The following is a 12,989-nucleotide window of genomic DNA, read 5'->3' as shown; positions in this document are numbered from 1 at the left end:
GGCAAAACTAGATCAAACAGCATGTTATAACTTGAAAAGAGAAAAAATTATGGTCATAAATAAATCAACCCAGAAGTCTGTACGATTTTCTGGTGCAGAAATATGTGATTTGTTACTCGGTTGCTAGGGTAAGCCCATGTGGTTGCTATGCAGTTACCAAGGTAATACAATACATGGCTCCTTTCCATCCTGAGTGAAATAAGTCAACCCGGAAGTCTGTAGTGTTTTCTGGTGCAGAGATATGTGATTTGTTGCTCGGTTGCTAGGGTAACCCCATCTGGTTGCTAGGCAGTTACCATAGTGATACTAATGAAGTCTCCTTGCCATCCTGGTTGAAATAAGTCAACCCGGAAGTCTCTACGTTTTTCTGATGCAGAGATATGTGATTTGTTACTCGGTTGCTAGGGTAAGCCCATCTGGTTGCTAGGCAGTTACCATAGTGATACTAATGATGTCTCCTTGCCATCCTGATTGAAATAAGTCAACCCGGAAGTCTCTACGTTTTTGTGATGCAGAGTTATGTGATTTGTTACTCGGTTGCTAGGGTAACCCCATCTGGTTGCTAGGCAGTTAACATAGTGATACTTATCAAGTCTCCTTGCCATCCTGATTGAAATAAGTCAACCCGGAAGTCTCTACGTTTTTCTGATGCAGAGATATGTGATTTGTTACTCGGTTGCTAGGGTAAGCCCATCTGGTTGCTAGGCAGTTACCATAGTGATACTAATGAAGTCTCCTTGCCATCCTGATTGAAATAAGTCAACCCGGAAGTCTCTATGTTTTTGTGATGCAGAGATATGTGATTTTTTACTTGGTTGCTAGGGTAACCCCATCTGGTTGCTAGGCAGATACCATAGTGATACTAATCAAGTGTCCTTGCCATCCTTATTGAAATAAGTCAACCCGGAAGTCTCTACGTTTTTCTGATGCAGAGATATGTGATTTGTTACTCGGTTGCTAGGGTAAGCCCATCTGGTTGCTAGGCAGTTACCATAGTGATACTAATGAAGTCTCCTTGCCATCCTGATTGAAATAAGTCAACCCGGAAGTCTCTATGTTTTTGTGATGCAGAGATATGTGATTTGTTACTCGGTTGCTAGGGTAAGCCCATCTGGTTGCTAGGCAGTTACCATAGTGATACTAATGAAGTGTCCTTGCCATCCTGATTGAAATAAGTCAACCCGGAAGTCTCTACGTTTTCTGATGCAGAGATATGTGATTTGTTACTCGGTTGCTAGGGTAACCCCATCTGGTTGCTAGGCAGTTAACATAGTGATACTTATCAAGTCTCCTTGCCATCCTGATTGAAATAAATCAACCCAGAAGTCTCTCTGATTTTCTGGTGCAGAGATATAGTTACTGCTAAGCGGTTGCTAGGGTACTCTGTGTAGTTGCTAGGGAGTGGCTTGGCAGCTGCCAATCATGAATCTCCAAAGGCTGCTTGTCAGTATGAATGATATAAACCAACTCCCATGCCTCTGTGACATTCAGAATGGAAGATATCCCTCTATGGATTTTGGTTGTTAAGGTGCTCGACAATGGTTGCTAGGGAGGGGCTAGGAAGTGTTGAAGTGATGCATGATTGGCTGTTTGCTGTCCCGAGTCAAGCGAGACCACCCTTGTGTTTCTATGACACTTCTATCCGGAGATATCCCTTTGATCTTTTTCAATAGAAGTCTATGGGACTTGTTGCTAAGGTGCTCTTAATGGTTGCTAGGGCGTGGCTTGATAGCTTCACAATGATCCAGAGAGACTGATTGGTTGTCTGAGTAAAATGAGCCCACCCCTCGTCTCTATGACACTGTGATCCAGAGCTATGTTCAATACAAATCCCTATGCCTTTTCATTTCATGGGCCGTCCTACACCATTATAAGTCAATTGGGGCATTTTTGGGCAGCTCCTGCCCCCAGGGGTGCAACTTTTACCCCATATTGAGGTATGCTCTTACAGAGCCTGCCAGCCTCTTCAAATGTGGCAAATCACTGCGTTTCTCACGAAATCCTAAGCTTGGAGCTGTGGCGCGTCAAAGTTTGTCTCAATGTTAAGTCTATGGGATTTTTAGGCGCTTTTTTGCCCCTGGGGCAAATACCGTACCCCGATAAACTTATAAAAGTCATAGCACATGTGTCCTCAATAGGCCGTTCGATTTGACACCTCATTAGGTGGGTCTACGCCAAGCGGTCTTGGGACGAGTTAGGTGCAGTTTTGTTAAGAGATATAAAATAAAAATAAAATAAAATAAAAGTATAATAATAAGTATGTGAGATTACAATAGTGATGCTTTGCAAGCACCACTAAAATAAAAGTATAACTAGATAGGTACATTTCCTGAAGAAAATGTGAGTGGTGCTTGCCGTGGCAAAACTCGATCAAACAGCATGTTATAACTTGAAAAGAGAAAAATTATGGTCATAAATAAATCAACCCAGAAGTCTGTACGATTTTCTGGTGCAGAAATATGTGATTTGTTACTTCGGTTGCTAGGGTAAGCCCATGTGGTTGCTATGCAGTTACCAAGGTAATACAATACATGGCTCCTTTCCATCCTGAGTGAAATAAGTCAACCCGGAAGTCTGTAGTGTTTTCTGGTGCAGAGATATGTGATTTGTTGCTCGGTTGCTAGGGTAACCCCATCTGGTTGCTAGGCAGTTACCATAGTGATACTAATGAAGTCTCCTTGCCATCCTGGTTGAAATAAGTCAACCCGGAAGTCTCTACGTTTTTCTGATGCAGAGATATGTGATTTGTTACTCGGTTGCTAGGGTAAGCCCATCTGGTTGCTAGGCAGTTACCATAGTGATACTAATGATGTCTCCTTGCCATCCTGATTGAAATAAGTCAACCCGGAAGTCTCTACGTTTTTGTGATGCAGAGTTATGTGATTTGTTACTCGGTTGCTAGGGTAACCCCATCTGGTTGCTAGGCAGTTAACATAGTGATACTTATCAAGTCTCCTTGCCATCCTGATTGAAATAAGTCAACCCGGAAGTCTCTACGTTTTTCTGATGCAGAGATATGTGATTTGTTACTCGGTTGCTAGGGTAAGCCCATCTGGTTGCTAGGCAGTTACCATAGTGATACTAATGAAGTCTCCTTGCCATCCTGATTGAAATAAGTCAACCCGGAAGTCTCTATGTTTTTGTGATGCAGAGATATGTGATTTTTTACTCGGTTGCTAGGGTAACCCCATCTGGTTGCTAGGCAGATACCATAGTGATACTAATCAAGTGTCCTTGCCATCCTTATTGAAATAAGTCAACCCGGAAGTCTCTACGTTTTTCTGATGCAGAGATATGTGATTTGTTACTCGGTTGCTAGGGTAAGCCCATCTGGTTGCTAGGCAGTTACCATAGTGATACTAATGAAGTCTCCTTGCCATCCTGATTGAAATAAGTCAACCCGGAAGTCTCTATGTTTTTGTGATGCAGAGATATGTGATTTGTTACTCGGTTGCTAGGGTAAGCCCATCTGGTTGCTAGGCAGTTACCATAGTGATACTAATGAAGTGTCCTTGCCATCCTGATTGAAATAAGTCAACCCGGAAGTCTCTACGTTTTTCTGATGCAGAGATATGTGATTTGTTACTTTCGGTTGCTAGGGTAACCCCATCTGGTTGCTAGGCAGTTAACATAGTGATACTTATCAAGTCTCCTTGCCATCCTGATTGAAATAAATCAACCCAGAAGTCTCTCTGATTTTCTGGTGCAGAGATATAGTTACTGCTAAGCGGTTGCTAGGGTACTCTGTGTAGTTGCTAGGGAGTGGCTTGGCAGCTGCCAATCATGAATCTCCAAAGGCTGCTTGTCAGTATGAATGATATAAACCAACTCCCATGCCTCTGTGACATTCAGAATGGAAGATATCCCTCTATGGATTTTGGTTGTTAAGGTGCTCGACAATGGTTGCTAGGGAGGGGCTAGGAAGTGTTGAAGTGATGCATGATTGGCTGTTTGCTGTCCCGAGTCAAAGCGAGACCACCCTTGTGTTTCTATGACACTTCTATCCGGAGATATCCCTTTGATCTTTTTCAATAGAAGTCTATGGGACTTGTTGCTAAGGTGCTCTTAATGGTTGCTAGGGCGTGGCTTGATAGCTTCACAATGATCCAGAGAGACTGATTGGTTGTCTGAGTAAAATGAGCCCACCCCTCGTCTCTATGACACTGTGATCCAGAGCTATGTTCAATACAAATCCCTATGCCTTTTCATTTCATGGGCCGTCCTACACCATTATAAGTCAATTGGGGCATTTTTGGGCAGCTCCTGCCCCCAGGGTGCAACTTTTACCCCATATTGAGGTATGCTCTTACAGAGCCTGCCAGCCTCTTCAAATGTGGCAAATCACACGTTTCTACTGAAATCCTAAGCTTGGAGCTGTGGCGCGTCAAAGTTTGTCTCAATGTTAAGTCTATGGGATTTTTCGGCCGCTTTTTTGCCCCTGGGGCAAATACCGTACCCGATAAGCTTATAAAAGTCATAGCACATGTGTCCTCAATAGGCCGTTCGATTTGACACCTCATTAGGTGGGTCTCACTAAGCGGTCTTGGGGACGAGTTAGGTGCGAAGTTTTGTTAAGAGATATAAAAATAAAAATAAAAATAAAAACTAGATAGGTACATTTCCTGAAGAAAATGTGAGTGGTGCTTGCCGTGGCAAAACTCGATCAAACAGCATGTTATAACTTGAAAAGAGAAAAAATTATGGTCATAAATAAATCAACCCAGAAGTCTGTACGATTTTCTGGTGCAGAAATATGTGATTTGTTACTCGGTTGCTAGGGTAAGCCCATGTGGTTGCTATGCAGTTACCAAGGTAATACAATACATGGCTCCTTTCCATCCTGAGTGAAATAAGTCAACCCGGAAGTCTGTAGTGTTTTCTGGTGCAGAGATATGTGATTTGTTGCTCGGTTGCTAGGGTAACCCCATCTGGTTGCTAGGCAGTTACCATAGTGATACTAATGAAGTCTCCTTGCCATCCTGGTTGAAATAAGTCAACCCGGAAGTCTCTACGTTTTCTGATGCAGAGATATGTGATTTGTTACTCGGTTGCTAGGGTAAGCCCATCTGGTTGCTAGGCAGTTACCATAGTGATACTAATGATGTCTCCTTGCCATCCTGATTGAAATAAGTCAACCCGGAAGTCTCTACGTTTTTGTGATGCAGAGTTATGTGATTTGTTACTCGGTTGCTAGGGTAACCCCATCTGGTTGCTAGGCAGTTAACATAGTGATACTTATCAAGTCTCCTTGCCATCCTGATTGAAATAAGTCAACCCGGAAGTCTCTACGTTTTTCTGATGCAGAGATATGTGATTTGTTACTCGGTTGCTAGGGTAAGCCCATCTGGTTGCTAGGCAGTTACCATAGTGATACTAATGAAGTCTCCTTGCCATCCTGATTGAAATAAGTCAACCCGAAGTCTCTATGTTTTTGTGATGCAGAGATATGTGATTTTTTACTTGGTTGCTAGGGTAACCCCATCTGGTTGCTAGGCAGATACCATAGTGATACTAATCAAGTGTCCTTGCCATCCTTATTGAAATAAGTCAACCCGGAAGTCTCTACGTTTTTCTGATGCAGAGATATGTGATTTGTTACTCGGTTGCTAGGGTAAGCCCATCTGGTTGCTAGGCAGTTACCATAGTGATACTAATGAAGTCTCCTTGCCATCCTGATTGAAATAAGTCAACCCGGAAGTCTGTATGTTTTTGTGATGCAGAGTTATGTGATTTGTTACTCGGTTGCTAGGGTAACCCCATGTGGTTGCTAGGCAGTTAACATAGTGATACTTATCAAGTCTCCTTGCCATCCTGATTGAAATAAGTCAACCCGGAAGTCTCTACGTTTTTCTGATGCAGAGATATGTGATTTGTTACTCGGTTGCTAGGGTAAGCCCATCTGGTTGCTAGGCAGTTACCATAGTGATACTAATGAAGTCTCCTTGCCATCCTGATTGAAATAAGTCAACCCGGAAGTCTCTATGTTTTTGTGATGCAGAGATATGTGATTTTTTACTTGGTTGCTAGGGTAACCCCATCTGGTTGCTAGGCAGATACCATAGTGATACTAATCAAGTGTCCTTGCCATCCTTATTGAAATAAGTCAACCCGGAAGTCTCTACGTTTTCTGATGCAGAGATATGTGATTTGTTACTCGGTTGCTAGGGTAAGCCCATCTGGTTGCTAGGCAGTTACCATAGTGATACTAATGAAGTCTCCTTGCCATCCTGATTGAAATAAGTCAACCCGGAAGTCTGTATGTTTTTGTGATGCAGAGATATGTGATTTGTTACTCGGTTGCTAGGGTAAGCCCATCTGGTTGCTAGGCAGTTACCATAGTGATACTAATGAAGTGTCCTTGCCATCCTGATTGAAATAAGTCAACCCGGAAGTCTCTACGTTTTCTGATGCAGAGATATGTGATTTGTTACTCGGTTGCTAGGGTAACCCCATCTGGTTGCTAGGCAGTTAACATAGTGATACTTATCAAGTGTCCTTGCCATCCTGATTGAAATAAATCAACCCAGAAGTCTCTCTGATTTTCTGGTGCAGAGATATAGTTACTGCTAAGCGGTTGCTAGGGTACTCTGTGTAGTTGCTAGGGAGTGGCTTGGCAGCTGCCAATCATGAATCTCCAAAGGCTGCTTGTCAGTATGAATGATATAAACCAACTCCCATGCCTCTGTGACATTCAGAATGGAAGATATCCCTCTATGGATTTTGGTTGTTAAGGTGCTTTCGACAATGGTTGCTAGGGAGGGGCTAGGAAGTGTTGAAGTGATGCATGATTGGCTGTTTGCTGTCCCGAGTCAAGCGAGACCACCCTTGTGTTTCTATGACACTTCTATCCGGAGATATCCCTTTGATCTTTTTCAATAGAAGTCTATGGGACTTGTTGCTAAGGTGCTCTTAATGGTTGCTAGGGCGTGGCTTGATAGCTTCACAATGATCCAGAGAGACTGATTGGTTGTCTGAGTAAAATGAGCCCACCCCTCGTCTCTATGACACTGTGATCCAGAGCTATGTTCAATACAAATCCCTATGCCTTTTCATTTCATGGGCCGTCCTACACCATTATAAGTCAATTGGGGCATTTTTGGGCAGCTCCTGCCCCCAGGGGTGCAACTTTTACCCCATATTGAGGTATGCTCTTACAGAGCCTGCCAGCCTCTTCAAATGTGGCAAATCACACGTTTCTCTGAAATCCTAAGCTTGGAGCTGTGGCCGTCAAAGTTTGTCTCAATGTTAAGTCTATGGGATTTTTGGCGCTTTTTTGCCCCTGGGGCAAATACCGTACCCGATCGACTTATAAAAGTCATAGCACATGTGTCCTCAATAGGCCGTTCGATTTGACACCTCATTAGGTGGGTCTACGCCAAGCGGTCTTGGGACGAGTTAGGTGCCGAAGTTTTGTTAAGAGATATAAAAATAAAAATAAAAATAAAAATAAAAGTATAATAATAAGTATGTGAGATTACAATAGTGATGCTTTGCAAGCACCACTAAAAATAAAAAGTATAATAAGTATGTGAGATTACAATAGTGATGCTTTGCAAGCACCACTAATAAAAATAAAAATAATAAGTATGTGAGATTACAATAGTGATGCTTTGCAAGCACCACTAATAAAAATAAAAATAATAAGTATGTGAGATTACAATAGTGATGCTTTGCAAGCACCACTAACTAGAAGAAAAATTAGATATGGTGCATAATATGAGACTTTTAATAAACAAATCCAAAACTTGCTTTAGAGCATTTACCAGATGCAGGGTTTTATGTGTGCAGTATAGGCCTATATTATATCTCCATATGAAGTTGGCACAGGGCACATTGTCATTTTCTTTGCATGCCCTCACTTTAATTTAGAACAATTTATTATCTATTAAATAAATATGCAAAGTGAGGAAAAAATAAGGATACATTTTGTCAATAATTAAAGATTTAGATATGGCAAATCCTCACAGGATTGTTTTTTATTTCACCTTTAGAGGCTACTGATATATTACAGAACCAAGACTTTCTAACCGTAGAATCCTTCTGCGGCAGCCACAGAGGAAGTCAGAGAAATAATAAAGAAAACATCATCACTGATTTGTGCAGATAACCGATAGTTCTAAAAAGCAACTCTTGGCACCCATCAATTGGTAACACATATATATCGGTATATTTCTACTCATAATACAATTCCATTACATTGAACTGAGTAATCTTTAACAAAATAAAATAAAACACTGTAATTTAAATAAAAAAATGTACACATGCACACACACACACAAAATAGATGGAATACAACTTTGAGTTATAAAGCGATGTATTTAACATGTAAATATGTTGTGGATCTGCTTTTAAATACACTTTCCTTTGCCTGCATTGCAGATCATTGTATTTATGTAATGTGAGCCTAATTTGCAAAAAACAAAGAGGCAGAATGCTGCTCAATTTATTACGCAATAGTGATTATGTAATGTGAAGGTTGGCTAGAATAGGTCTGCTGTAATAGGCTTTGGTGTTGGCAACATTGTCTCAACTAAAAATCATGAGTAAATCATCACCAAAATGTGGTGGGCTATGAAGTTTGATTGATTTGAATGGCACTTCTCATATGTATCCAAAAAGAGAGTCTATTCATCACTCTTTATACTTAACTGAATGCATTCATCATTAATCAGATGACAAATGATTGACAGGAGGGTTTTTTTAAAGATAAGAGGTGAAGGTTTGCTTTCTCCAGACTCCAGTCAAGAACAATAGTTCCTTCAATTCAATGGGACAAAGACAGGATTTGTAAACCCTATATACAGTAGATGTAAATTATCATAGTGATAAGGATGAAGGATAAGACGCTCATATGCATATGTCATGTATTTTAGGCTAAGGAGTAAATACATAAAACATGATATAAAAAGTTCAATACATTTCTGCTGAAAGTGTGAAATCGGAGCTTATGAACTACAAACTAGTGTTGTGAATGGTTGCCAATGTGTTCTTCTGAGTGGTAGTTACCAAACATTCCTATGCAGTTGCTAGGGTATTTTGGGTGTTCTGGGTGGTTGCTTACAAGCAAAAGTGAATAGAGCCCCCCTCCCCTAGGTCCAAGAAGAATAGCTGCAGGCCAGGGATCTCCAAACTGGGGTGGAATCTCCAAAAGAAGGCAAAGTAACTCTAGAAGGGGACAGGGTTGCTCAATAGGGGGTTGGGCCAAACTCCACACACATGGTTAGAGAAGGTTATTGCTGCAGGCATTGCTCCAAAAAGGGGAGTTCACTCCAAATCGACATTGAAGATATAGGGAGCCCCTTACCTAACTCTTTCCCTAACCATAACCGTGAGTGGAAGTGATGCCAACTTTTGGATGTGGTTTTAGATCCCACCCCCATTTTGAGGTCTCTGGCCTGCAGCCAGAGGGTTAGGACAGGGGCTCTTGCTGTTTGGCCTCTCAAGTTGTGTCCCTCCTTTAATGTAAGTCAATGAGCAGACCTCTCTTCATTAAGCTGCATGATTTTATGTATCATTTGTGCTCGTAGCACAAATGGTGTAATTCGTAGCATACCAAAAATTGTAACTTTATCACATTCCTTGTCCTTTGTTGTGCTGTGCACATGGCACTCCCTTGTGGTCAAGACAGCACAAAACATTAATGGTTTTATAGTTTACAACCTTGACTTTGCACTGTACTATATACAAGTCAGAGATTGGCTGCCTAGACTATACAACTGCATTATTGACTTGCATTATTGATGGAGTTGGGAACTGGGAACTGGTTGTTATATATCTATAACTGAGAATCAGAAAAGAGCAAAAATGCCTCTAACATTCATATTTATTATAATATGTTATAAAAGTAGTATATTAAATGTGACTATTGTTATAGAAGGGACCTGCTGGGAAGGTCTCGTGAGAGTCTCATTTGACGTTAACAAAGGTTAAAGTTAGGTTTAGGTGTAGGTTTAAGTTAGGGTAAGTTGTAGGATTTCTGTGGAACTCCAAATAATCATAATTAACGAGAGTATGAATATCGCATGCAACTCTTGCGAGACTCTCCCCAGCCAAACGGTTCCCCTCCAGACACAACAGTGGTAGGAGGATGAGTAGACAGTAACTCCCTCTATCCTCTGTAAGAAATAACTGCAGGCAAAGCTCCAAAAAGGGATGGAAGCTCCAAACCGCCAATCAACCTTTTCAATTAGGTATAACAGCAGGATCTCCAAATTTGGGCAGAATCTCCCAAATAGGGCGTGGTTTATCCAAAAGAGGGCGGTATATTTCAAAAGGGTGTTGAGCCAACTTTAAAAAGGGCAACACCTCCACAGAGTTAGGGTTAGAGAAAGGGTTAGGTAAGGGGCTCCCTATATCTTTGCTGCTGTTTGGAGCTCCCACCCCTTTTTGGAGCTCGGTCTGCAGCTATATCCTTCTCAACCTATTGCAGTTGACCCAACCCCCTTTTGGAGTGACTCCGCCCCTCACCTGGAGTTTACACCCCCGTTTGGAGATCTACTTGGCTTTATTGGGGGCCAATACATTAGTTTCGTTTACATTAATTTTAAAATCAGGAAAATACACATCTGCATTATTCATGCACAAGGTGGCGCCCACTATTTTAGTTTGGGGTTGAGCACTAAACCTGGAAACGCTGAATTCTGACAGTTTGCTTGATAACAATAAATGATTTAAAATGTATATTCTTGATAGTTCGTGATGTGTATCTAGTCATACGGGCTGTTTGGTTTTTGGTCTCATTGATCCAAAACAAAATCCCTCAGTTTGAACTGGTATAGCCTTCCTCAAATTGTATTTTGTATTTTAAGTGTAGGCAATTTTACACACTAAAATTATTCTTGAACTTTAATTCATCAGAAGTGTCCCGAAAACAAGATTTAGTTTTATTTAATTTATTGAACATCCATAACACTATAAAACAATATAATGTCATACACTGAAAAAATGACTTGTAAGATTTACTTAATTTTTAGTTCAAGTTTCTGCACACAGTTGTTCTTAGTCAATTTTAATGGTATACAATTAAATAAAATCTATGTAACTTCATGACTTAACATTCATTCAAATGAGGGAGCAATTTTACCTTAAACCTTTCAGTTAATACAGTGACTTTTACTTACAAATCTGATGTACATGTTCCTTAAAAAACATGGTAAAATGTAAACAATTGTTTTATCAGAACATTTCACATTGTAGGCTACAGCATGACACACAGAAGCCTTCCACATGGAAGCTTAATGCTTGTTATGTAATCTGATAGACCACAGCACCTAGCATTACTGGGAATAGAAACTAAATACAGACCTGCACGTGGACATCAACACTCAGAGCACAAAAGATGATGACTGTACCAGTCAACATATAATTTTTATGATCATGAACAGGTCATTTTGAGTAGAAAAAGAACATCAGACTTGACAAAACAAGAAGTTACCAAACATAACAACAAAAACACTTTACATAAACATACAAAAAGTGAAGCCATGTGAGCTCATTAATTATTCAAGACCCCAACCAGCTTCGAAAAGTTATGTAAAATGTACTTATTTTATTTACTTGTGAAATTTACTCAAAGTAGCAAATAAATATGACAAGGTTTTCAACTTTAGGATTGATACATTGTAAAAATAGCAAACAATCATAACTAATATTTTACTTATAAGCCACAACATTATTTTTTACATGTTAGAATTGAGTACAAATTTAGAAATTACTTAATATTATCAAGTTCATACTTAAGCTAATTAACATCATATTTTCTTCTAAATTTACTTCAACACAAAATCATTTTTTCAGTGTACCTTTTACACATGCAGTTCAAATGCAAACTTTTAAAATTACATTTTTAAAGGGCTTCACTAACATACATCAAATTCATTCAAGAATGACACAGTCTTTCTGACTTGTATTTAGATAATGTCATAAATTCAAAATTAACAGCTGTTTGTAAAAGTGAAAAATTGAGTTTTAAATCACTCAATTCTTTTTGAAGTATCATATTCATAGCAACGAAGTAAATCATTTTTCATTTTCAAACTCAGAAACTGAAACATTAAATGCCAAAAGGAAATTCAACAAGATAATAAAAAAATCAAATGGACAAATTGAAAACAAATTAAATCTATTTCCGGAGGCAATTATTCTAATGTGTTTTTTTATGGGACAAATGTACAGAAACCAAGATATGACACGACTGTTTTACTACTGCAGAATTTCCAGTTCATAGGTGTCATATATCCCGTCCATTGTTTTGAATACTTGTCTCTTATGTCCTGGACTCCTGGAATTGATGACAAGCCTTGTCCTTTTTCAAGGTGTGTCCATGACAGCATGTTTCCATTGACTCCCCGCTGAGTTTAAACAAATTCAGTTTCAGTCCTCAGTTTTGAGCTCTGCACCTGATTTTGAGAGAGGAGGGGGCGAGAAGACATGCATGCATGTTTAGAGCAGGTGACGTGTCAATATAAGAAGCATTCTCATGAATTTGATGATTCGTACTGTTCTGATATTTAATGTTTTCACTGGAAATAAACTTCCCTCTTGTTTTGTTCACATGCATTCAGGTTCAGGTAATGTGGTTAGTTCAAGCAAAAATAAAAATAATTAAATCCTTAACTCAACATCATGCCATTATGACTGTCTTTGTTGCGAATGTCAGCTTCAGTCACCATTCACACGTCATTTTGACAAAAAGATGCTACAGGAACATTTTAGCTACAGGATGTAACATTAATGAAATGCAAATTGCCGGAAGACACATTGCTTACATTAACCGTTTATTAAATGTTACTAGTTAATACAAGATGTCCACCAGTGTCTCTTTTTCTGTTACTTTAAACCGGTCTTGAAGGGATAGTTCAACCAAAACAAAACAAAAATTGCATGGGGGACAAAAAAGATGCAATGAAATTGAATGGTTATGGAACATTTTCTTTTGTGTTCCACAGCAGAAAGAGAGTCAAACAGGTTTGGAACAACATGAGGGTGAG

The sequence above is a fragment of the Xyrauchen texanus genome, chromosome 43 (genome assembly GCF_025860055.1).
Source record: "Xyrauchen texanus isolate HMW12.3.18 chromosome 43, RBS_HiC_50CHRs, whole genome shotgun sequence".
In the NCBI taxonomy this organism is placed as follows: Eukaryota; Metazoa; Chordata; class Actinopteri; order Cypriniformes; family Catostomidae; genus Xyrauchen; species Xyrauchen texanus.
This window is presented reverse-complemented; position numbering follows the sequence as displayed.